The following is a 25,656-nucleotide window of genomic DNA, read 5'->3' as shown; positions in this document are numbered from 1 at the left end:
AAACCGTGAGGCTGGTAAGAGAATTATTCAAAGAGGCTATAAGCTCTCAATTTTTCCGTAAATCATTACTACAATCAATTGTAAAATTAAACGAAATTTTAACAGAATCAAATATTCCACACTACTTAATAGACAACATTATTTGCGGTTGAATGAATTTTAATTGATATGTCAAAGCTGTCAAAAGGCATTTGAAATATAATTAAAAGCATAAAAGGTATATTAATTAAGCACATAATGGGCGAAAAAAGAGAGCACTACAAGTGCAAACAAATAGAAAATAATGAAATGTTAAATCGTGCATGTGTACGCGTATGCAAAATTTGGCCAGTTAACAAGGGTAAGGGGTATTCACGCATTCAGTGGAAGCGCAATGCTTAACCAAACTAAATCTGTAATTATTAATTGCGCACACTCACAGCATAAATGTATGTAGATAACTGCAAGCAAGATGAGCGCAGACTGCGTTTAAAACAAACAAAAGAACGAGCACATAACATTGCTAATATGGCTCATCGACTGCCCATTGGGTGGTTTAGTGTCGGTACACAGCAATTTTCATTTGTTTTATTTCCGCTTGCTCACTCATTGCTTGTCATCCTTCTCCCCACTTAGTGCTTATGCTCGAAATCTCGAATATGTCACTTTAAATGCCCATTTCCAGTGTCAACCAGCACAACACTGCCTATTTATTGCATAATTCATGCGTCCAATGTTGCCAATTTTCCCACAGCGAGCTCGTCCATCGTGTTCTCACTAATTTTTCCCCTTGTGCTCCTCTCAGTTTCCCTTAGTAATTATATGCATTAAATGCGTTGTATTTCAAATTTAACACTTCACCGCTGAGTACACTTAAGCTGCTTATAACAAAAACAACAATGCGTGGAAAATTATTTAAAAATGAAATGGTAAGCGTGCAGGCTCGCTTTCACTGCCAAATGAAATGTCAAAAGGTGGCGAGTTTCAGTGGCGTATTCATTTCTATGGGCTCTTCTTTTATATATTGTCTACTTTTCGTTCCTTTTTTATTTTTTTTTAGTTGTATTTTTTTATAGTGCCTTTGGGTGCGCTTCAGCGTCAATTTAGTTTTGACAGCTAAGCCGGTATTTGCTTACAATCGTAATTACGTGGCAAACTTCCGGCTAAAAGGTATCGTAGTGTTGGTTGACGCAGGGCGGCAAGTGGTAGAAGAAAGCGAGATTTTAATAGTGAGTCAAATGCGGTGGTAGATACAAGGGATTGCATTAAAAGTGAATATATGAAAGAAGTTCAATAAGTACCCGTGTTAGAAATGAAGACACAATTTAAAAAAAAAACTTTTTTTAGTTTTCAACATAGTCCCCTTTTAGAAAGATACACTTCTCCCAACGCTCCGGCCATTTTGTTAAGCGCTCCAAAAACTAGGATTTGTCGAACTCTCCAAAATACTCCTCTTTTGCGGAGATTATTTTCACGCGAACTAAATTTTTTCAACTAAATTTTTTTCACGCGAGCTATTTCTTCATGTTACGGAACAAGAAAAGATCGTAGGCAGCCAGATCGGGTGAATACGGGGGGTACGGCAGCAATTCATAACGCTATTCACGCAGTGCTGTTGCTGCGTTATCGTGGTGAAGCAGCACCTTTTTTCGCCAAATGCGGCCATCTCTCCTTCATTTTTTTGTTAAAGCGGTCCCACTGTAGTAGTGTCCAGTGATCGTTCTTCCTTTTTCTAAAAAATCCATGAGGATGACGCCGTTCGCATGCCAAAAAATTGTCGCCATAACTGTTCCGGACGATGAGACTGCCTTTACCCGCTTTGGAAAGATTTACTAGAAGAAATCCATTGTTTCTAATGTGTAATGATGAATCCAGGTTTTATCAACGGTGACAACTCGACACAAAGAAATTTCAAGTAATACTTACTCTGTCTCCCCGTTTTTCTTTTCATACTTTCTGTCTCAAGTATGAAGCAGACAATGGGCATCTATGCCTTAGCATTCGAAGTAAAAAGTTTTCTTTTTTTTCATCACTAAAAAGGCTTGTTAACTTAGAAAAAAAGAATTTTTTGTTTGGTTTATTACTAGAAAAAATAAATAAGTAAATTTGTATATATAAGCACACTGGCGCCAATTTATTTCCTCCGTGAAATTGCAATTGAAAAAGCTTCCAAAATCGTTATTGCTGGTGTCACAACATACCTAAAAAGATAAAGAATAAAAAATACATTTTTATTGCTTACCGTTAAGTTTTTAGAAAATGTAAATTTTAGAATGCGAGTATAGTATTTTATGATGCATATTGCAAAGCTTTTTTTCTTTTAAGAGAAAGAAAAGAACACTAATCAGTAATAAAAAATGTTTACAAAACGTGAAACTAAATAAAATCAATAATAAATAACATAAAAACAAAGAGGAAAAGGTTCAAAAAATTTAGCACTGAAGTAGTCAGTGTAAACGCGCGATTATAATGAAATCAATACTGCACTGGTAGCGCGCATTTGACAGCTCAATACCGATACGCCATACAGGCCATATAATTCCCGTGTGCGGGTAGCCGTTGCTGCATGAATGAAAACAAAAAAATGAAATTAAAAGAAAAAAAGCCTTCGAAAAACACATCTGCTGAAGAAATTTACATTAGATGATTAAGTAGAAGAAAAATATACTTTTGGATTTGACGCCTAAAGGCAATAATACAGTTTTGTTTACAGCAACGAAATGCCATAAAAGCAATTCTTAAATGGAAAGCAGCTGAAAGATTCGATGATGCCCTCAATCAGCATGGAAGTGAAAGCTAATCGAGGGAAATATGAAGAAATTCCAAACGGAAAGTGGTTCTTGATGAGCAATGCAAGTATTTTTTTTTAAAGAAAATGAGGAATGGGAAGAGTTGCCCATGAAATTATGAATAAAAGCCAGTGGTCGATTAAAACGTAGAAAATTATAGTGTAAAAGAAGATTAAGAGGAAGGGGAAGAGGAAGAACTTACTAATGCCAGTCATAATTTGGATAAAATTATTTTTCTACGATTGTTGCACTTCATTGTTAGATAAACCGCTGAAAAAATGAAAGTTGCCAAACAAATTTTAGAGATGCTTCTGTAGCCATGTGAACGAATTACTAAAATTCGAATATAATAAATAAAATTGGTTTACAAGCAATCTCAACAGCTTAATTCAGAAAATAAAAGGTTAATTAATTATTATTTGAGAACCTATAGATATTCCATTGTCCCAGCTGCTCTACATGTAATTGAAGAGAAATAAATAAACGGGTAGCCACCAAGCGGCCGCCGAAGCCGAGTTAGTTCGTTCGCGCTAACATTCAGTTGGTCCCAGATTTGATGTCTATTCTGGTGTTGAAATATTGAATGATAGAAAAAGTTAATACAGATTGCTAAGATTGTAAGAGACTTCATTTAGATAGGAATCAGGATTAACACCGATAACAACGTCAACCTTGAAATCCAACGGAGAATTTCTCTTGCCAAAAAGTGAACTAAGTAGGCAAATGAGTAGTAAGTTCTCTTTCGACGAACAAAACTAATACTGTACAAGTCTCATGCCCGCCCTATCGTATGGCGCAGAAGCTTGGGCGATGACAACATCCGACGAGGTGTCCCGTGGGATGTTTCAGAGAAATATTCTGCGGAATATTGCGACGACATAGACACAGCGCAGCGAATAAAGATCAGCGGCTTCGTTGGTTTGGTCATGACATCCGAATGGTTGCAAACGTTCCGGCTTTCAAAGTATTTGCTGCAGTACTAGGTGGAGGCATTCTAATTATGTGTTGGAAAGATCAGGTGGAGAAAGACTAGGTTTCACCTGGTGTTTTCAACTGGCGTCGGTTAGCACGAGAAAAAAACGACTGGCGCGCTTTGTTAAACTCAGTCAAAATCGCTTAAGCGGTTATCGTGCCAATCAAGAAGAAGAAGAGAACTACTCATTTAAATAGGTTCGTAAAATCAATGTACGTTCTCAGTATTATCTTGAAGTGATATCTCCTCAGTGTTGTAAGTAAAGTGTGAGTTGAGTTGCAGATACAATCGCACGCATTACCATTCAAGCCCAAGTCATTTGATTTTGTTCAACACTCGGAGGTGTCTTAAATGGTTTTTAATATTATGAAAATTTAATTATTAAGCATAACTAAGAGCAGCTTCAGACTTAATAACCCATACGTCAATTTTGAAACTATTTATCTTCTGCAGTCGGTGAAAGCCCAACCTGCACCCGGTAATTTTTGGTCCCTTGAAGTTATAATTTGAAATTTTAATTTAACCTCAGAGCTAAAACATTGGCATAGCTGCTTTATTACTACATCCAATAAATTTTACGAGTTAACCAGCTTTCTCACTGCTGATGATTATTTTTGGCTGCCCACGCGCTCTATGCCAGTTAAGTTGCAGTGAAAAGGGCGGAATTTCTGACACTAATATGTTATTTGTAGTGTTTTTTTCATTTATCTTAATTCCTTTCGTATATTTCTTTTTGGCTGACCCCTTTTCGAATTTCCATGCAATCGGTTAAGAATAAGAAGAAGCAGAAAACTAAAAGCTAGCTTTCTCTCGACTTCACTCACTTGAGACGCTGGCAAATTAGGATTAAATTGAGAGGAACGAATATGTGCCCAATTGCGCCGGTAACATAAAACAAAGTAAACCCCGAATAAATCAAAACTATTTAAAAAAAAATTTTTTTTTTAATTTAAATGAGAATTTTTTTTTTACTTTAAGTAAAACCCGAATAAATAAAACTAATTAAAAAGAAAAAAAATTAAATTTAAAATTAAAAAAAATATTTTTTTTTACGTTAGGTAAAACCCGAATTAATTAAAACTAATTCAAAAGAAAAATTACAAAGAAAAAATTTTATTTTTTTAAATGGAGTGAGATAATGTAAAATAAAAATAAAGTAAAACCCGAATAACCCAAAACTAATTCAAAAGAAAAATTTAAAAAAAATGTTGTAAATTTAAATTTAAAAGAATTTGTTTTTTACTTTAAGTAAAACCCGAATAAATAAATCTAACTAATTCACAAAAAAAAAATTCTAAATTTAAGTTAAAAAAAATTATTCCACTCCATTTTATTCTCTTATTTTTTAGTTTTAATTATTTTATTTATTTGTTATTATTATTTTTAATTTAACTTTCCTTAAATTATATTTCTTATAAAATTTTACCTTACTTTTTATTCTTTTATTTCTTTTCTTGCTTTCTTTATTATTTTAACATTTATTTTATTATTTATATTATTTTTTGAAATTGAATTGTTTGGATTTATTCCTCTTTATTTAATTTAATTCCTTTAATATTTTCTTCATTTTATATTATTTTTTCTGGCCTTTTTATTTACATTTTTAGTATTCCAGTTTTAATTTATTTTTTTTTTTGCATTTTACTTAATTTTATTCTATTTCATTTGACTCATTTGTTAACTTAATTTATTTTATAAAATTTTTTATTTCATTTTATGTTATTTTAAAAGTACTTTTCATTAACTTTTCATGTAATATTTATTTATTTTTTATTAGTTTTATTTTGTTCTTATTTGACTGTATTTTTATTTGATTATATTTTATTTTTTATTATCTTATTCCCTTTTATTTATTTTCTGCTTTTTTTTATTTTTTAAATTTACTTTTTAGTACTTTATTTAGTACTTCATTTTACCTTATTTTTATCATTAAAGTTCTCCTCTTAAATTTTTATTATTTTTTATTATATTATTTTTTTCTTCTTCATCTAACTTAATTTATAAATAATTTTTATTATGTCCTACATCACGTACAGTTTTTTATTTTAATTAATTTTTTTTACTTCATCTAGTCTTATTTCATTTTTTTGTGTTAAGATATTTTTGTATCTTATTTAAGATTAAATTGTTGTTTTTGTTTTAATTTTTTTTTTTATTAAGATATTTTTTTTATTTTGTAAGATTTGTTGATTAGCTAAATTGTATTTTATATTTTTCAATTTTTAATTAATTAGAAAATTTAATATTTTATTTTTATTTAATTTATTTTTTATTAATTTTTTATCAAGTTTGCTTAATATGTTATTATGTTTTATTTTATTTTATTGCATATTACTATTTTTTCTAAATTTCGACTTAATTGACCGCTTAAGCAATTTAGGCCGAGTTTTGAAAAGTGCGCCAATCGTTTCTTTCTCGTCCTAATCGGCACCAGTTGGATACATGAAGTGAAGCCAAGTCTTTCTCCACTAGATCTTGCCAACACAAAGGCGACCTGCCCCTTCCTCTACTACCACCAGCTGATACCGCATCGAAAACTTTCGGAGGATATTATTTTACATTACCTTTGTTTAGTATTTTATTCTTTTTTATCTTTATCCTATTCTGTTACTTTTTTATCATTTTACTTCTTTTCTTGCAGCTTTTATTTCTACATAGTTTTCTAACATAAGTAATTCTTCCTCTGTATTTCATTTATTTTCTTTAAATTATACTTCATTTTATTTCATACAATTTTTTCGCAATTACGTAATGTTAGTGAATTAATTTTATTTTTTTTATTTTACTTAATTTTAATTGATTGTTTTTATTTTTTAAAATTTCTTAGTAATTTTAATTTTACTTTATATTACTTTTTTGCTTTTTTAAATTATTTTTTAATTTTTTATGATTTTGCGGTTAATAATTTTTTTTTAAGTTTTTGAGATATTTTTTAATTTTTGTTATTTTTTTTTAAATTATTTTAATTTTAATTTTATTTTGTACTTTTTTTATAAATTCTCAATACTTTGAGCTTATTTTGCTTTATTTTATTATGGTTTGTTGTACTTGTTAATGTTAGTTTGTTGTATATTATTTCATTTCAGATTATCTTGTTTCTTTTTTTTTTTTGGTTTTATTTTGTGTCTTTATCCTTTTTTATTATTTCTTTACTTAACTTTTATTTTACTTTTCATGGAATTCATCTTCTTCTACTGCACTCATCATTAAATTCTGAACGTTACAAAAATATATCATTTACAATCGCCTTCGCTATGCTTATCACCCCATTCCCATTGACATTTCCTTTTACAAACACAGCAACAACATCAAATGACCCCTGTAATTTGCCGTAACTGCACATAAAGCATTTCTGTTATTTTATTTCTTCCCCATTTCACGGTTCAACACATGAAAATTGTTTCTGGCTTATCTTATCGGAAACACAACAAAAGTAACAACAACAACAATTAACAAACAACAAAATTATACACATTTTTCCCCTGTACGAATGCTTGGAAATTTTTGTGGCGATTGCAATATACGAAACATGCTCAACATGCCTTGGTTCTTGTAATTGTTGTTGTTGTCTTGGTATAATACGCAGCTCCGCAACTAATTGAAGGAATTGAAAAGTGAAGTAGCGCAAACGAAATGAAAGAGCAGAGCGACGACGACGGTACAACAAATGACGCAGTGGAGATTTATGAAAATTTTATAGATTTCAATTTTTAGACGGCGCGCAGACGCAGCAGTGGGCAAGTCTTAAGGCATAAACGTCACAAGAGGGCAGACGTGTGGACAGGCAGGCAGTGTGCGTGGACACTGAGCCGACCAGCATGCGGAATAGTATGGCCGTCAGAGTGCATTTGCGGACGAGCCAGCTTCAATGGCTCTGCGTGTGCGACACAATACGTCTGTCGGCGTGTCTGCCCACATGCAGCCCTTTGCCAAGTATTCGTACGCTTTGTTTTCTCGCTGTTCATCATTACCTCCGCCCCTATTGCACAGCAATTGCTTTTGTGCGCGCCAAGTGGCACTTCGACGCACAGTCGTCGCACTCGAGTGCTGCATGAATTGTTGGATTTTTTTTTGTTTTTCGGTCTTTTTATTTCATTTAATTTCTTCCGCTTTTGTTCTACTCCATATTTTCATACAATGTGCTGGTGCATGCTTCTTTTTGCCAGACATCTCTATTCATGCATATGCGCACATTGCACACACATACATACATATGTGTATGTGTATACGCGTACATTGTATTTTGTTGTGGCGGCGCTGGTGAGTCAATTGCTTGTGGCCATACCGCTGCTATTTACATGCACGTAATAATGTTATTCATCAGCTTTGGGGATGGGTCGCCGCTGCAATATGTGCAGCACATTTTCCAAAGCATTGCCTTATTAAATACATATTTGCATTGTTGATAATGTTGTGAGAGGAAATGGTAAATAAACTGAAAATTATCGATCTTTTTGAGAATTCATTCTTGTTTGCTTGGTTTGCAGTTTCGAGTTGGCCGTTGCGTTGTTTGCCTTTCGCCTCGTATTTACAGACAATTTCGTTGGTCTCCACCACATTTATATGCACACATACATACATATGAACATGTCATATTTTTATGTTCATATGTTCCCAACAAATATTTGCCTTATTTTTGTGATGCTCAGCTTTGTTCTTCTTCTCTTTTTCCTTTCTGCTGTGAGTGTCGGTATCCCCTTTTAAAATGGATTCATAAAAACACGAGCGAATCAGACAGGAAGTGACGAATTCCAAGGGAACTTTTTTTGCGAATTATGCTATAAAATATGCTTCTTATGAATGAGAGCTGGGATGAAGAAGCAATAAAAAATAAATATGAACGACAGCTTTCGCAGGAAATATTTTTGTAATGAGCATTGTTAGATATACCCTTAAGATATCTGCCATCAGGCTAGGGAACATAAACGTCATACACCGCCGCATCCATCCATGGACAGTGCTTCGACCAGGCTGCTGGAACAAATGAGGCTGCAAGATGTTGTGCCACAAATGGAGGGCCATATAGCTGTCTGGCGCTTGTGAACGCCAAATGAGCTTTTATGAGGAGCTTTTATATATCAGAAATATAACCAATGATTTCCCATTGCCAACTTCGATGCTTTGTGCCTGCAGTGGTGAATAAATTCAAGAACTACAGTCACACAAATACACTCGACCAAGTTGATCGCCAGGTGGTTCGTGGTCTGCCTACATTTCGCTACCTGGCGCCGTTCAACGGAGGCAAAAATGGTGCCTTCGAATAAGATTTCGAATGAACTTAGAGCCTTTGCACAAAACCATGTTCGATGGCGAAGAGGAGTTGTCGATGCCCTATGCTCCAACTAGGATTTAGAAATCCTATATACAAAGGTGATCAACAGTTACGAGGAAAAAACGAATGAATGACAAAAGCGACAAGCCAAGCCAATGAAAATACAGGCCAGTCGGTTCTACCTAACCGGATCGACCCGGTATCTGGCCAAGGAATGTCACTTCAACAGCATTCCTCGTACGCGTATGGAGAATGTTTATGCTGCGACAACAACAAAAACCAATGGCACGAATTGATGCTTGAAAAGACTACATTGGACATCGACCTTTTTTGCAAGCTAATACCCCAAACCTCCTTCTCACGAAATACTGAACGGTTGTAAAATTAGGTGATTGAGTGCAAGGCTAAGAGGCAGCACTTTCGTCTAGAATCCGCAATTCGTCAACTGTGGTGCCATTGCAGGAAATTCGCTCTTTCCAGGAAAGAGAGATAGAAAAAAACACAGAACGAAAATTACCACCACTTCGTACTGATGGTGTGATTCAACAGGCGGCAATTATTCAGACTCTCTACCTCTAAACTATGAAAGCCAAGACGTCCAAAATGTAAATCAGTTTAGTTGAGTTGTAAGTGCCGATATAATTCCACTTCATCCTCCACACAGCTGCCGGAAATGGCAATAGAAGTAAGTCTCGCTGCACGCAGCATAGCGCATGAGTTAGTACAGTTACAACACCCATCTCGGTTAATTGTTGAATTTTGTTAAGTTTAGGAGCTCTCTTGAACGCCTTCGTTACATGCGTGGCTTGAAGGTTCTCCTGAACGGTAGAATTGAGAGAGAAACTGACGAGAAAAGGCTTTCGATGCATTTTATTTCTATAAAAAGTAGAAAGCAGGCTCATAGCATAGCGCAACAACAACTTATTTTCATCCTCAGTCAAGATAGATTAAGGCCACAGTCTCGTTTAAAATCTTTATCAAAGTATGCTGACTATTTTACTTATACTTGGCTTGCAACTATTTCATAAAAGGATTCCTTACTAAAAGAACACCATTCTGAATATAGAAGGTTTTGATAATGATAATTGGGTTCGATCGTTAAAAGCTGGTGCAGTAAAGGTTCGAAAAGGGCTGTTTGCGCTGAAGATAGAAGGCGTGGAAGGGTAGAAGATCTGCGATCGTCCGCTAAAAATGTATGCAGTGCGAGCTCGACTATTTTAGTTTTCAAGTACTTTATTTTCTAAATAGATAGAAGGTTTTGCCTGGTTGGGCTTACAGAGAATTGGCATTGATAGTTAAAAACTTCTACTGCGAAAGGTCGACCATCTTTGTTGGCAACTAAGACGTGGAAACTTTTCTAACATTACAAACTGTTTAATTTCAGCTGCCCGAGTATGCTTTTTCTTGCGTATGCGAGGGCTTGAAATGCCTAATGCATCATCAGAGCTGTCTTCACAGTAATGGTATGCCCGGAGACTTAAAAACTCCCTCTTGTTCGGAACCGTGGCTCACCCTCGAAATGCTTTCGCATTACTTGTGTGTGCTTGCGTGTAGGTCCCGCTTTTTTATCCGTAGAATTTTTTCCGCGAACCCACTGATAATTTCCCACGTTTCCTCGCTGCTTAGCATCTTGTCGACTACATTTTCATTGGTTATATGACCGACCGCTGCATTCTCCAGCGCTCGCATTGCAAAAAGTCGTGTTCAGCCTCATCTTTGGTTAGGTCACTATTTGCATGTGGGGGCTCATACTTTCTTTTTGTGAATAGGTACTTCTGGATATACTCGTGTCTTGAAAGCATTTGGGCTGTATACAAATTTACTTCACCGAAGCTCCGGCTGTATCATGCAGCGTTCTTATTAAGGGACTGCCAGCTACAGCGACATTTCCCTTTTATTTGAGCTTGTATCATTGTGGTTTTGGGTTCGTCCGTTAAAAAATTGCTGAGTGTCGGTTAGTCTATCTTAGTTGTGGTACTTTTTACAAAGGATTATATCTTTAACTGACTCCTTTCAGAAGAAACTTCTTTCTGAATTTAAAAAAAACGTTCTCTTGATACTGGTTCAGTGAATACCAGAAGAATTTAGTTGCCTTACTTTTTTAGAAAGGGACTATATCTATACTGACGCTAGAGATCTCGTTGTCGGTTTGAATTGAGTTCATTAAATTTTTCGTTGAGTCTTGCAAAACTTAGTTGTTGGAATGTTTCTGTATCCCACTTCCAGTCTTCGCATGAAAAAGCTCGTTCTAACGTTAATGTCGACCTCCTTTTGCTTAGGGCCGAGTGGCCAACTTTTCTAGAAAGGAAAGGCATATACAGGTATTTGAAGCATCTTTCTCTACATGAAAAGTATGAAAGTTATCAGTGTCCAGTGTAACTGTGGGCTACTCACTCATCGAGTGATACTAAATACTGACTCAATGTAGCCAATCCCCTACTGATATCACTCACAATCATTGGAGCTCCAAAACTTTACATATATTTTAAAGAGATTACAATTTTATCACCTATTCACTCTAGGTGTGTAAGTATGTGCTCCTGTATATTTGGCCACTACCTTTTTTTCAGCACCTAATATTCAGAATATTATCTGCGTTACGTCAACTGTCAATTTGAAACATGAGTATGTGCAAGTAAATTTCTAAGTTCATTCACCTGCTAGGAAATATGCATAAAAACTTATACATATGCACATATAGAGTATCTATGTACATATATACTAATACATATATGAAAATATGTAGATGATAACGAGCATATTTTGTACGCTTGAAAGGATATCGACTTCAGTGAATTTTGAACGTCTAAGGTTTCCATGAGGGCTTTCTTTTCTTTTGCATGAGTGGAACCAAAATAGTATGCGACCGCCAAGAATAGAACAAAGAAAAATGTGTTGCCAGCAATGTATGTCATGACATTTTTGAAGGTAAACGCATACGGAGAAAATAATCTATAGAACGACGACTAAGGACATTGAACACTGAGCGGCAGCGGGGTGGTGGAATGCTGTAGCAATAAAGAAAATAATAAATAATGACCGTATTTTGTTTGCTTAATGAATTACTATCCGCTTTTTGCATGCTATCCGTTTTATGCATGCTGTGTGTGATAGGTCCTGGGTCCTTGGTATCCCGTGCAGTCAACAGCAAAAAAAAAAAAATTACCCTAGAACCGATTTTCTTTTGTTGTATGCCTGATAAGCTACATATTTTGCATTAGACTGCGAAGAAAATATGCTGTAAGTTGAATCGCCTAGAATTATAGTAGTATAGGGTGAGCTATTAGGGCTTAGAATTTAATTTAATTTGGTTATAAATAAATGACGCCCGCATATTTTTTAATGGATTGTTTTTTTTTTCTCTTTGGAATGAGTAATACTTATCGTTAAACAAAGAGCAATGGCCCATTTTGATAACCCTAATTTTCAGTAAAATTTTAAGTTAATTACGATACTTTCTTTTATTTCTTTAAATTTATTTTATTTTTATTAGTATTTTTATATTTACTTAATGGAATTTATTTTATTTTATTTTCTCGTATTTTATTTTTAATACACTTTAATTCACTTTCATTTTACTTTTCAAAAATTTTTTTTACTTGTCAATAGTTTTTTGATTTTTCAATTTTCTTTCTTATTTTGTTTTGCCTTACTTCTTTACTATTTATTTTTTCAAATTACATTAGTTTTTATTTTCTTATTTTTTAATTTTTGTCTTTAATTTTTAATGCTTTTCTTTTAAATTTTTTTTAATTTTTAAATTTTTTTAATTTTAATTTTATTTAATATAAATTAGTTTAATTTCATATTATTTTATTTATATTATTTATTTTATTTTAGTTGATTTAGTTTCACATAATGTTTTAAATTTTAGGTTAGCCAGCGCTATCGGCTTATCTATAAAAAGATCTCACTTAGATTCCTAGGGTCCATTATGTTTCCTGTGCTATGTATTTGGAGTCGAATTTTTATGCAATTCGTGAGGCACGCCTTCGCGAGTTTTGACGAGCTGTTCAGCCATTTGTCAGCGTAAAGTAGGTGTTCACGTACTCCTAGCATTCGCTTCGTTGCATGTGTTGCACGCTCTGGACAAATCCCATTTTGGCTGCGTCATATGGGGTGAGACAGTGTTCCGAGTACTCCAGCCAATATTTTGTAGTCTTTTATAGAGAGCTGATTGCTTTTATTTATACAGTAGAAGCCCGATAAGTACAATTGGAAAATTTCCGCAATGATTGCACTTAGCGAAAAATTGCACTTTTGCGAATTTCTCCTGTGGACCGAGGAATACCTAGGGAAAAATATTTTAACTCTATTCAATGCAATTAATGATATTCAAGAAAAATGAACACATATTTATTGAAATTAATACAAAGAGATCAATGCGGAAGGACATATGAGTGTGTGCTCCAAAATTCAATTATTTTTTTTGGAAAAACTTTGTTATTTTCGATTGCGTTTTCTCGTAACACTTTTCAAGTGCTTTTGATCGGATATCATGCAAACAAGCGATCTGATTGAATGACAGTACATCGTTCTGTTCACCACATTTCAAAATTGTATTGACACAGCCAAAAATCGATTCATGCTGGACTTTTTCGGTTGTTTCTTCTAGAGTAGTATCTTCGGGTTCATTGGCTTCACTATCACCTTCATCTATTCCTAATTCCAAAACCCAATTGCGGATTTCATCTGTGTCTGCTTCACCCACATAGTTTTTGACCATCTCATTTAACCGTTGTAATCCTCCAACAAGAAGGGGGTCGTCAATTTCAATATCCAATGGCATATCGTCTGGATTAGATTTAATAATCGCGTCAACTGTTGGGCTTGTACCCAATACGCTTTTCCAGCATTTAGCGATCGTTTCAGGGAGCAATTTCCCCTATGCTTGGCTCAACATGATCACGGCGGTTTTCAAATCAATTTTCTTCAATAGTTCATGTAATGAAGAATCTTTTTCACTAATTATGGTTTCCATTAGCAATGTTTTGTATTGTTTTTTGTCAAGTTAATGACATCTTGATCCATTGGCTGTAAAATCGCTGTGCAATTGGCCGGAAAATACATCACTTCGATCTCACCCCAAACTAATTCTTCTTCGGGCGGATGAGATGGGGCTTGATCCAGCAAGAGTAATGCTTTGGGTGGAACATCATTTTCTTTGGCGAATTTTTTCACTTCTTCGACAAAATTATCAAAGAACCACTTTTTGAAAATATCCCGCGTCATCCAAGCAGTCTTGTTGCTAGCATAATTCACCGGTAGACGAAAATTTTTAAAACAACGCGGATTCATAGATTTGCCGATCGTTAATGGTTTTATTTTGTGGCTGCCATCACCATTTGCACACTAAAGAACACTGATTCGATCTTTTGAAACTTTGTTGCCTGGAGCACTCTTTTCATCTTTCGAAACGTAGGTTTTATTTGGCAAAAGTTTCCAAAAGAGCCCCGTTTCATCAGCTTTATTTATTTGTGATGTTACATATCCCTTTTCAGCGATTTTCGCCGTCAATTTTTCCTTAAATGGCTCAATGGCTTCTGGATCACAAGATAATGATTCACCAGTCACAGTCAAATAGCGAAGTCCGAAGCGTTTCTTGAATCGCGAAAACCATCCATCACTTGCATTGAATTGTTCTCCATCCTTTTCTATTTCATCAAATATTTTTAATGCTTCGCTTTTCAATATCAAGCTAGAAACAGGAGCATTTCGTCGCCGCTGATTCATGAAAAACTGGTACAAACGCTTCTCGAGCTCTGGATGATTGCCAAACCGCAGAGTTTTCCGTTTATTTCCAAGTGAAAATGAATTGTATGCATTTTCTTTTAATGAACGGGATTGTTTTTTTATTCGACAAATCGTTGCGCAATCAACTCTGCAAGATCTCGTTGTTTAACGCCTTTTTCAATTTTTTGGAGAATCTCATCTCTTTCTTTCAATGTAAGAAAATGTAGATTCTTTTTCACTTTTCCCATGATTTTATTTGATGAACGCAAAAAAAAATGATTCAAACTCCGAACGATTGTTTTACTCTCAAGAACCAGCTTGAAACTAACGCGTGTTGAATGTCACAAACGATTCGATGCCATATTTTATGATATCAGCGCTACAATTTTACAGTTATTTGTAAAAATCAAAAATCACAAAGCGTGAGAACAGTGTTTTTGGTCGCAATAATTCCGAGAACCATAACTGTGCATAGCTATAAAGCTGTGTCTTCGCGCGTGAACGCAAATACATTGCCGTATTAAGTAAAAAATTTCTTCGAACAAGAATTCTTTTGCGCCCGAAAATTGCAATTTTTTATTGCTCTTTTCGAGTTTTCTATGGACTCAAAATCGAATTGTACTTTCCGCGAAATTGCAGTTATCGGTATTGCACTTATCGGGCTTCTACTGTAGTTGTATTTACTTTTTGTTTTAATGTCTTTTATTTGTTTTCTTCCTAACTGTGTATTACGTTTTTCGTTTTATTTTACATTCATTTGTTTTATTTTTTTTTACTGGATTTTAAAATTTTTTATTTTGTTTTAAATTTATTTTTATTAATTTTATTATTCATAAATTTGAAATTAAATAAAACAAAATCAGAAAAAACTAGTAATTTGTGATCTTGTTTTATTTGAAATTTTTATTTATTTTATGTTATTTACTTACTTAATTTAATTTAATTTTCTTTGGTTTAATTTAATTTTTAATTTATTTTATTGTTTTTTCTCTGGTTTTGTTTCATTTTATTTTACTTAATTTTTTTATTTTTTATCTATTATGCATTATTTGATTTTTGTACTTACTTAATTTATTTTTGTTTCGTTTGTGCCTTACGACAGTAGCTCTCCAATGAATGTTTGGAAATGTGGATCGATGGAATAATAATCAAGTTACGCCATCTGTTGTAAAACCGCACGAACTTAAACATAGTCCTATTATTATTATTTCATTATATTGTATTAATATTTTATATATATTTTTTTTTGTGTTTTTTTATATTTTTATTTTTTCAGATCATTTTATTTTATTTTCTTTTATTTTGACTTTTAACTTATTTCTATTTATTTTACTATTAATAAATTTGAGTAATTTCTGATTTCGCTTTATTTAATTTTTTTACTTTACTTTATTTTACTTTTATGTTTTTGTTTATTTATTTTGTATTATGTGATTTTTTTACTTACTTAATTTAATTTAATTTAATTTTGTTTTAATGAGTTTATTTTTTTATTTTGTTTTTTGTATTTTTGTAATTAAAAAAAAATTGTTTTAGTTTTTTATATTTATTTTTTTATTATTATTATTATTTATTTACTTTACTATATTTTTTTAATTTAAGGTTTTTAATATAATTTTTATACTATTTATTTTTATTTTATATTTTTTTTTTAGTTTTGTATTTTTGTAATTAAAAAAATGTTACTTTTTATTTTTAGTTCTTTTTTCATTACTATTATTTATTATTCTGCATTACTTTACTTTATATAAGTTTTTAATATATTTTTTTCTGATTTGTTTTTTTTTTTTGTTTTTATTATTATTTTGTTCTTATTTATTTTTCCAGATTTAATTTTTTTCTTTTTTTGGATACTTACTTAATTTTTTTTAGTTATTTTAATTTTATTTTTTCTACTTAGTTTTTTTTTATTTTCAATTTTATTTTCAGTTTATTTACAATAAATTGGGTTTTCGTAATTTCATATTATTTAACTTTTTAACAGTATTATTTAAACTAAAAGGTAGGTAGGTAGGTAGGTATAGTGGTTGTCGGTTTACACACCTAGGCCTGCTGTAGGCCCATTGTGATACCACCAGGGCTGTCGCCTCTCCCCTCTCCTCACTCTAAACTGTCCTCATTGAACCAACCTGTGGCTTTAATATATCTAACAAGATTTGTTATTCTTATATTGGCTACTTCTGTCAAGTTATTCATGGAATTTTTTCCTAAAATATTGAACCTTCTTCTATCCAGAGCCAAGCACCCGCATAGCAAGTGTTCTATAGTCTCTTCTTCTTCGATGTCGTTACAGCTTCTGCAATAGTCGTTACAGGGCGCTCCCAGTCTGCTGTCATGCCTGCCAATCAGACAGTGCCCTGTTAGAACCTCGAGAAGATTTTTCATGTCTTTCCTGTTTAGTTTCAACAGTCGGTTTGTGCGGCCCATGTTCCATTCCGGCCACGTCAGTCTACTATTTGCACAGGTCATGGACTGAGACCACTGATAGTTTTTTTTGTTTTCTATAAGCATATAAGTGGTAATTTTATTAAATTTTATTTTGTTTGGTTTTAATTTTAAATTTATTTTATTTTATTTTTTTATGTATGTTTTTTTACATTTTTAAATATTTTTTATTTATTTAGTTTTAATTGTTTTTTTTTTAAGTTTTATTTATCTTGTTTTATTTAAAATAAAATAAAATAAATAATTGGCGCGTACACTTCTGTTAGGTGTTTGGCCGAGCTCCTCCTCCTATTTGTGGTGTGCGTCTTGATGTTGTTCCACAAATGGAGGGACCTACAGTTTCAAGCCGACTCCGAACGGCAGATATTTTTATGAGGAGCTTTTTCATGGCAGAAATACACTCGGAGGTTTGCCATTGCCTGCCGAGGGGCGACCGCTATTAGAAAAATGTTTTTATTAATTTTGCTTTCACCGAGATTCGAACCAACGACCTCTCAGTGAATTCCGAATGGTGATCACGCACCAACCCATTCGGCTACGGCGGCCGAAATTTCTTTGCTTTCTTGCTTTAATTTAATTTAATTTTATTTTGCTACATTTAGTTTAGTTTTATTTAATTTACTTTAATTTAAATTTTTAGTTTTATTCTGATTTTGTTATTTTATATTATATTTCTCGTTTATTGTTAAATTTGTTTTTATTTTATTTTTATTTTTGCGTTGTAATTTTTATTACCTTATATTATTTCATATGGTTTTTCATTACCTTTATTAATTTTTCCTAATTTTATTTAAATGTCGCGTATGCCGACACTTATCTGACCAGTAGCACCTTTCACTTTATGTTTCATCTTTTGATTAGTCTCTGGACGGTTAATATAACTTTTATTGCAAAAAGCATCCCATAAAAAATAGTCTAATAGAGACAAATCGGAGCTTCTAGCTACTGACTATTCGCTTTTCGAAAATCCTATCATCTTTTTGTTTATTTTCCAACTTTATTAAAGCGAAATGCAGTCCAATTTGCAAATGTCGAGCTATAAACTAAATTTCTGACACATTACGAATGCTTTTATTAACAGTTAAAGTAAAAACAAAAATTATAGTTATATTATTATATTACATAATATATTACATATACGTTATATGAAAGTGTGTGATTTATGTATGGAATGGGCTTTGCTTCGAAGCCGCTACAAATTTTCAAATACTGCGGTTATAATTTCGTATGGATGTACCCAAATACACACAAACATTTTATGTAACTGACTGCACATGCAACTCAATACTGCACTGCCTTCGCTTTCACCACAAGGGAATCCAACTGTCAACATTTCAAATCTCTAATCCTATTTTCACTGTCAATTCGTGTGAATAATTCGCAACTACTTGAATGATAATGCGAATGAGGCAGTGCAATAGGCGCACACAAAACCTGCCTTTCGATGTGTTGCATAAGTGTGAGTGTATATGAGTCAAGTGTTAAAGTACCTAAACTTTTGAGATAACACCTAAGTTAGAAATTAGCAAACGTGCACAAAAATCTCATAAAATCTGATGCTGAAAAATTTATAAAAAAAAAAAAACAGCTGGAGTGGAGGTAGCAAGCATGCAGAGAAGTGCTTGCCTTGCAATTGTAGTAATATAGAAATACAACGCTGCACTTCGTTGAATGCCATACAAAATATTACGTTGCTGAAAATTTGTTATTGCAATGTAAAGAGTGTATAGAAATTGGAAAAAAGATTCGAAAAAATTAAAATTTTTTTTTTTAATCTCATAATCAAGTCTAAGCACAGCATTAGAAACGCCAGTGCACTTACTTGCCCGATTTCCTATCTGACTGCGTACATACATGCACGAGCATGCCATATTTCCCATATATTCATCATTATTTTCGCTACTTCATCATATTTTCCCTGGTTATCAACCGTTAAGTCGCTCTTAACCTTCACTTAATGCTTTTGTTTAGCAGTGCGTGTTCGCGCGCTTGATTTTTACAATAGATACCGTTTAAGATGTGTGTAAGTACAGGCGTGCCGCTATAAAAGTTGTTCGTGCAAGTAAGTGTTGCAACGCGGTTGGTTAAGTGCTTAAGTAGCCATGTGCTTAATCACTTTTGCGCCAGAATGTATCTGCATTTTCTTATCTTTTTTTTAAGTATTTCAGTGATGGTTTTGTAAGAGTTGTAAGAATTTGTATTATATACAGGGAGGCCTAAATACACGTCTTTTTGAGTGATCCATAAGCCCTTTTGCAGGTTGAAATTGAGGATATGAAACTGAAATTTCATCAGAATGTTAAAGGCGACATATCACAAAGTCTATTAACGAGATTCCCGATTCTCCGTTGAAAATGTATGTAGTGCGAGCTTGACTAACTTAGTGGTCAAGTATTTTGTTTTCTACATGGATAGAAGATGGTTGTCAGCTTGGGTTTTGCAAGCATTGGAATTAAATTTAATTATTTTATTTGTCCGTTTTTTAATTTTTATATTTAATGATACTTAAAATTTTTATTTAATTTTTTGTTTTTTTTTAATGATGTTACATTATTATTATTTTTTTGTGTTAAATTTAAATTTTTTAAATTTTTCATATTTCATTTATGTAATTAATTTGGATTGCTTAATTTATTAAATTTCATTTGGGTTATTTTTTATTTTTTTGTTTGCTTTATTATTCATTTTTATTGTTTTTTATTTCAATTAAATTTTTGTTTTATTTAATTGCATTTAACTTCACTCTTTCGTTTCTTTTCCTTACTTTTACTATGTAAAATGCCATTTATGTAATTATTTTGAATTTTTTTATTTTTTGCTTTTTTTTTAATATTTATGTTTTAATTTTTTTCAATTAAATTTTATTTTACTTAATTATATTTAACTCCACTCTTCCGTTTCTTTTCCTTACTTTTACTATTATTTAGTTTTCTTAATTTTTAATTTTTTCAAATTGTTTTTGTTTTTTATTTTTATTTGTTTTATTGCTTGTTGCATTTTATTTTATTATATCAAGCCACATTATTTTATATTAACACTTTTTCATTTAATATTATTTTATTTGTTATAATTTACTGTAACCTGATTTAATTCAGGTTAGTTTTATTTAAATTTTTAATGGTACCCAACATTTTTATTTAATGTTTTGTTTTTGATTTTTTATTTATTTTGTTTTTACTATTTTATTTATTACTCTTATCTTTTTATTCATTTTTTCGTTTTATTTATTTTGTTATTGTATTCATTTACACAATTAATTCGTATTATTTTGATTTATCAAAAAGTATTTATTATTTAAGCTCATTGTTTCTTTGTTTTATTTCATTGTGTCATTGTTTTTTTATTTTACTTTTACTGATAACTTAAATTCAGTTTTTTGTGTTTTTTATATACAATTTTTGTTTTTGTTTTCTGTTCAAAATTATTTTTTTCAAAATCATTTATAACATTATTTAATTTTCATTCCTTTTTGAACATTTTTTGTTCCTTATTCTGTTTAATTTTATTTTGATCTTAATTTACTTACTGCTTATCTATATCTATATCTATATATGTATATAAAAAGAAGTTACATTTCCTTGGTAATCTTATAACTCAAGAATCGCCAAACCGATTAACACAAAAATTTCAGAGTTCTTTTCTATCTTTGAGGAGGTGGTTTGTGTGAAGTTTGATTGAAATCGGTGCAGCCGTTCCTGAGTTATGACATTTTATGTGAGTAATGGTTTCCTCTTATACGAAATGCCCGTATGGGAAAAACAACAACAAATACACAGCCGCTTATGAGCGTTTCTGTTGTGGTTGTAAGTGTATTATGTTAATATTAATTTTGGACGAAAATATAATAAGAACTGGAGCATTCAAGGAACTGGAAAAACATTTTTAACTTTATTTATTTTAGCATAATTTATTTAGCGTAAAAAACTGAAATGGAAATTAAAGAATCAAAGTTTGATTACAAGTTTTTATCGGCTCTTTCACCTTACCTGTATATAGGTGGCCACCATAATCAAATTTTAAAAAGTACAGAAAAAGCTATTGTGACATCTTTAGAAAGTATGTATGTTTAATGAAAAAAATCAACTAATTCAACTGTTTAAACATTTTACGAGTTCTGTAAAGAAAACTTAATATGAAAAATTTCTTGCGATGTAAAAAAAAACATTTTATGTATGGTGGTGCGAAGCCCACTGGGAAATGCTAGTTTTATTATATTTTATTTCATTTAATTTTTCTTTAGTTTCGTTTTGTTACTTCACTTATTGTTAGTTTTTTAAACTTTTATATTATTTTCTTTTGTTTTTTTTTGCCTTATTATTTTTCTAAAATTTCAGTTTTAAATTCTTAAATGTATTTTATTTTATTTATCTTTTTTATTTATTTTTCTTATATTTTTAATAATTTTTTTTCTTTTCATTTTTATTAGTTTTTTCATTTTATTCATATGCACAATTATTTCGTGTTCTTTAGTTCATTAAAATTTATTTTATTTAAGTTCTTCGTTTCGTTTTTTATTTCATAGTGTAATTTATTTATTTTACTTTTGCTAATAATGTAAATTCCATTTGTTTGGGGATTTTTAATATAGAATTCTTGTTTTTATTTTCAATTCAAAATTATTCTTTTCAAAATCGTTGGATTTAGGTTGGTGCACTTCCCCAGGCTGCCGAAGAAAGGAGCGCCCAGTGACCTTAACCGTCTCGCTGCCAAACCCGAACATTTACAGAGAAAATTCTCTACAGTCTCCTTCTCTGAAAGGTCCCCACCGCTTCTGCAATTGGGTTAAATGGTAACCCTAGATTTTCCGCGTGTGTGCCAATCGTCCAGTGAGCGGTAAACACAGCTACGAGTTTGGAAATTGAATGGAGTCCCAAGGAGTCCAAAGGACTTTTTGAGTCTTTCATATATCGTATTGGAGCCAAAGGGTTTTCGAAAGAGTACACATACAAGAAATAGAGCTCCATCTTTTCTGCGCTTTCCTGAAAAATAATTTGTGCAGTTTAATGCCCTTTAACAAGGGGATGCCGATGACCGGGTAGGAGGCCTCTGAGGCCAATTCAGTCAATTCCTGGCAAGCTCATGAGCAATTTCATTTTCCTTTATGTTCCTTTGTTCTGGGATCCAGATCAGGGAAATGCTACCTGCACTGCAAGAGAATTGATCTCCTCTTTACAGGAGCTTACTAATTTCGTTCTGCACCATTGCATCTTCAGAGCCTTAATCGCGGCTTGACTATCGGAGAAAATGTTAATATGTATCTCGCTCCCGCGTTCTCTAAGCATTTTGTATGCCTGCAGGATCGCAAAACTTAAACTTAGTTTATTTTTATTACTTTATTTATTTGTTTCAAAAATTTTATTTTTAAATTCTTAAATTTATTTTATTTTATTTAACTTTTTTAATTGATTTAACTTTATTAAAATTTATTAACTGTTTAATTTTTATATATTTTTTTCTTGGCTGGGTTTTATTACTTTTACGTTTATATTCCATTCAAATTATTTTATTTTATTTTCATTATTACATTATTTTCTTTAGTTTCGCTATTTAATTTTTTTTAAATTTAATTGTTTTTAATTAATTATTTTTCAATTTAATTTTTTTTTTAATTTTTCTTAAATTATTTTATTTAATTCTTGTTATCTTTTTCTCTTCATTCTAATATTATTATTTTTTTGTTCTTAATTTATTTATTACTCTTTCTATTTTTTACTTTTCCATTCCTTTTATATATTTTTTGTTTCTTTTGTTATATTTTTATTTCTCCATTAAAAGAATATAATTTTTGTTTCTTTGTATTGTAAATTATTTAATTTAATTTTATTTACATAAGTATTTTTTTTCTAACTTTTTTATTCTTATCAGCCCACCAAAGTTCATTTTATTTTATTTTTGTTTATTTAGTTTTCATTTAGACTTTACTTCTCTCTTTTTCATTATTTTTATTCCGTCCATTTTAGGTTTATTTAATATTTTATTTTAATATTTTTCCTATTCTTTTATTTTTATTTCGTCATTGAATCGTATTTCATTTCATGTTCGACCTCATGACTTCCTCACTTACCGCTGACGGCCTTCACTTGCATTCTACTCACCTTCAACTCTGCTGGCGCTCACTGCATGCACTCGATATCACTTCACTCATTCAACGTCGCCTACGTCATTCAGGCTATACGCACACAGACAAAACAATTTATGTATACACACACACACACATACATATACACATTTAATTCATTGCTGACGTCGCGCTCCAATTTGTTGAGCTTCCCTTGCAAAAGCGAAGCCTGTTTCCCCACTTTGCCTTGATTGGAAAAATTTTCCACCAGCCAATTCCACCAACGACCCACCTAACGACCCAAGTAGCTGTAACAAAAATTGCAGCTAGTTAATTTTTTTTGGTGTTGTCGAAAACTGGGGCAATGGCAAGGATGTTGCTGACGCTAGTAATGCACATATACATACACACATATGTATTATATATGTATATGTAAAGTAGCCATTTATGGCTGATGATGCTGTACATTAGTTTGTTATTGGAAGATGCCTACGTTTTGTTGTTGGGCAGTTGTAATTCTTTGCGGTTATTGTACCCGCCCCAACTCCATTCCATACTACGTCAGAGTGGGTCAACCGTAGATCCAAATTTATTACTCTCATTGCAACAGTTGTTTTTGTTGCAATTGCAAATTTTCCAACGTTGAGCCTCGATTGTGAATGCAAAGTACGAACCTACTTGCATTCGGCTTTTATCGTTACGTTTTCGAATGTGTTTGTGTGTGTATGTGTTTAACCCAGCATGTGGACAATCAATCAACCCAGCGCTCAATCATACCCTTCTTCGTTCAACAATCTACTCCACTCTCGAGCACATGCGACAAAGTGACCAAGGACTGTCACAGCAAATATGCGCGCTATTTAGCCATTCACATACATCTCGGTTTGCTGCTCGCTCGTACCTGTTACCAATTACCTGTTCAATTTTGTGGTCAACCAGCTGACCGAACGACCGACTTAACGGTGCATTTACTCGACGACTACTCCTTACTCAGTTATTGCGTCATTAATGCCATCCATCATCAGGGCAAGCAGAGCGAGGAGTGTTTCATTTAGTTGTTTTTTGTATACGAGTATGTGTGTGTGTGTGTGTGTGTGTGGCGTTTACTACTTGATGTGTGTGAGTTCTTGTTAGTTTTTTCTTCTTACAAGTGGCTTTCACGCTTGAAGCGTTGCAAAAGTGTGGGGCGTGGCTGTGTATGCACTTTATTCTACGGTTCAGCGAGCAGCTGTTGAAATTAAGGACAACTTCTTTGGGTTCTCAGTTAAATAAAAGGTGTAAAAACAAAATCATTCAAGGCGGCTAGAAGGAAAGGGTGGATACGTGGAGGCGTTATAAATAAGTATGTATTTGGTGGACCGTTAAATGAAAGTAAAGTCTGCTTTTAACCGGAAATAATAATTCAAAGGAAGAGAAATCGCCTCTACGGACTCTAAAAGCACATAATTTTTGTTGGTAGCAAGAAAAGGGAACAAAAACAACAAAAAGTGAACTTCAGTGGACCATAAAATGTAGTTCGAAAAAGTGTGTTTGAAGCATTTTTAGTTTAAAGTTTGGAACCAAAACGATTGAATGGATTTAAAGAAGCTTTTGGAATGATTTTTTTTTGCAGAAAGAGGAGCAAGAGTTTTCAGAACTGAAAAAAAGTTTTACTAAAAAATTTCAGACCGCTAGAGTTGTGCTACAATAAAAAAGCGTGTACTCCTTTTAAATGTGTAAATCCCGCACTTTTTCTGCAATTTTAATTGAGCGACTTTACATTGCCTCACAAATTTTGAGGCTCTACAGGCTACATAGCAGGTATATTACCGAGGTCTAACATCTACTAGTGAAAAAATTTGTTTTCGAATTCGATAGTTGCCCTCGAATTCATTATGACAAATTGCAGCCCTGTTGTTTTTTATAGCTCTCAGCTCTGAATGTCAGTTAAATGTCTTATGAGCAGATTTTTCATGGCAGAAGGACACTTGGAAATTTGTTACTGCCTGCCGAAGTGCAACCCTTATTAGAAAAGACAAAGACAGGACTGTAGACAGAAAGTGTTGCAGAGCAGTTTAAATATTCCTGGCTACAGTCTTGGGTAGATCTGTGGAAGTTACTCTGAAACTGTGTTGCTTAAGGGTATCCCAGAGCAAAGCATCAAATGTGAAATAAAAAATATACACTAAAAAATAAAATAAAAATAATTGGCCCGTATACTTCTGTGAGGTATTTGGCCGCGTTCCTCCTTGTTGTTCCACAAATTCGGCTACAGCAGCCGCCAGAAAAATATAAATACATATTTCTTAGATTGGTTTAAAAGGGAATTCTCTTCAAAATGTTCTGAAAACAAAATGACTTGACCTTCATTGCTACTATTAGATAATCCAACCAGAAGCGTAAAGCTATCTGAGAGTGTGAGAACGCT

General features: G+C 32.5%; 1 long non-coding RNA gene across 1 annotated transcript in view; it reads right to left on the bottom strand.

The window, feature by feature from the left end:
- Positions 1–2,102: 2,102 nt before the first annotated feature.
- The window catches only part of LOC129239571 (uncharacterized), a 53,770-nt gene continuing 30,216 nt past the window's right edge, over positions 2,103–25,656 (bottom strand). The window contains exon 3 of the long non-coding RNA XR_008581862.1: positions 2,103–2,180. This is a non-coding gene — a long non-coding RNA (uncharacterized LOC129239571). The remainder of the gene's footprint in view (positions 2,181–25,656) is intronic.

This window comes from Anastrepha obliqua, chromosome 2 (genome assembly GCF_027943255.1).
Source record: "Anastrepha obliqua isolate idAnaObli1 chromosome 2, idAnaObli1_1.0, whole genome shotgun sequence".
Lineage (NCBI taxonomy): Eukaryota > Metazoa > Arthropoda > Insecta > Diptera > Tephritidae > Anastrepha > Anastrepha obliqua.
Note: the sequence above shows the minus strand (reverse complement) of the source record. Positions and strands in the feature narration are given on the sequence as shown.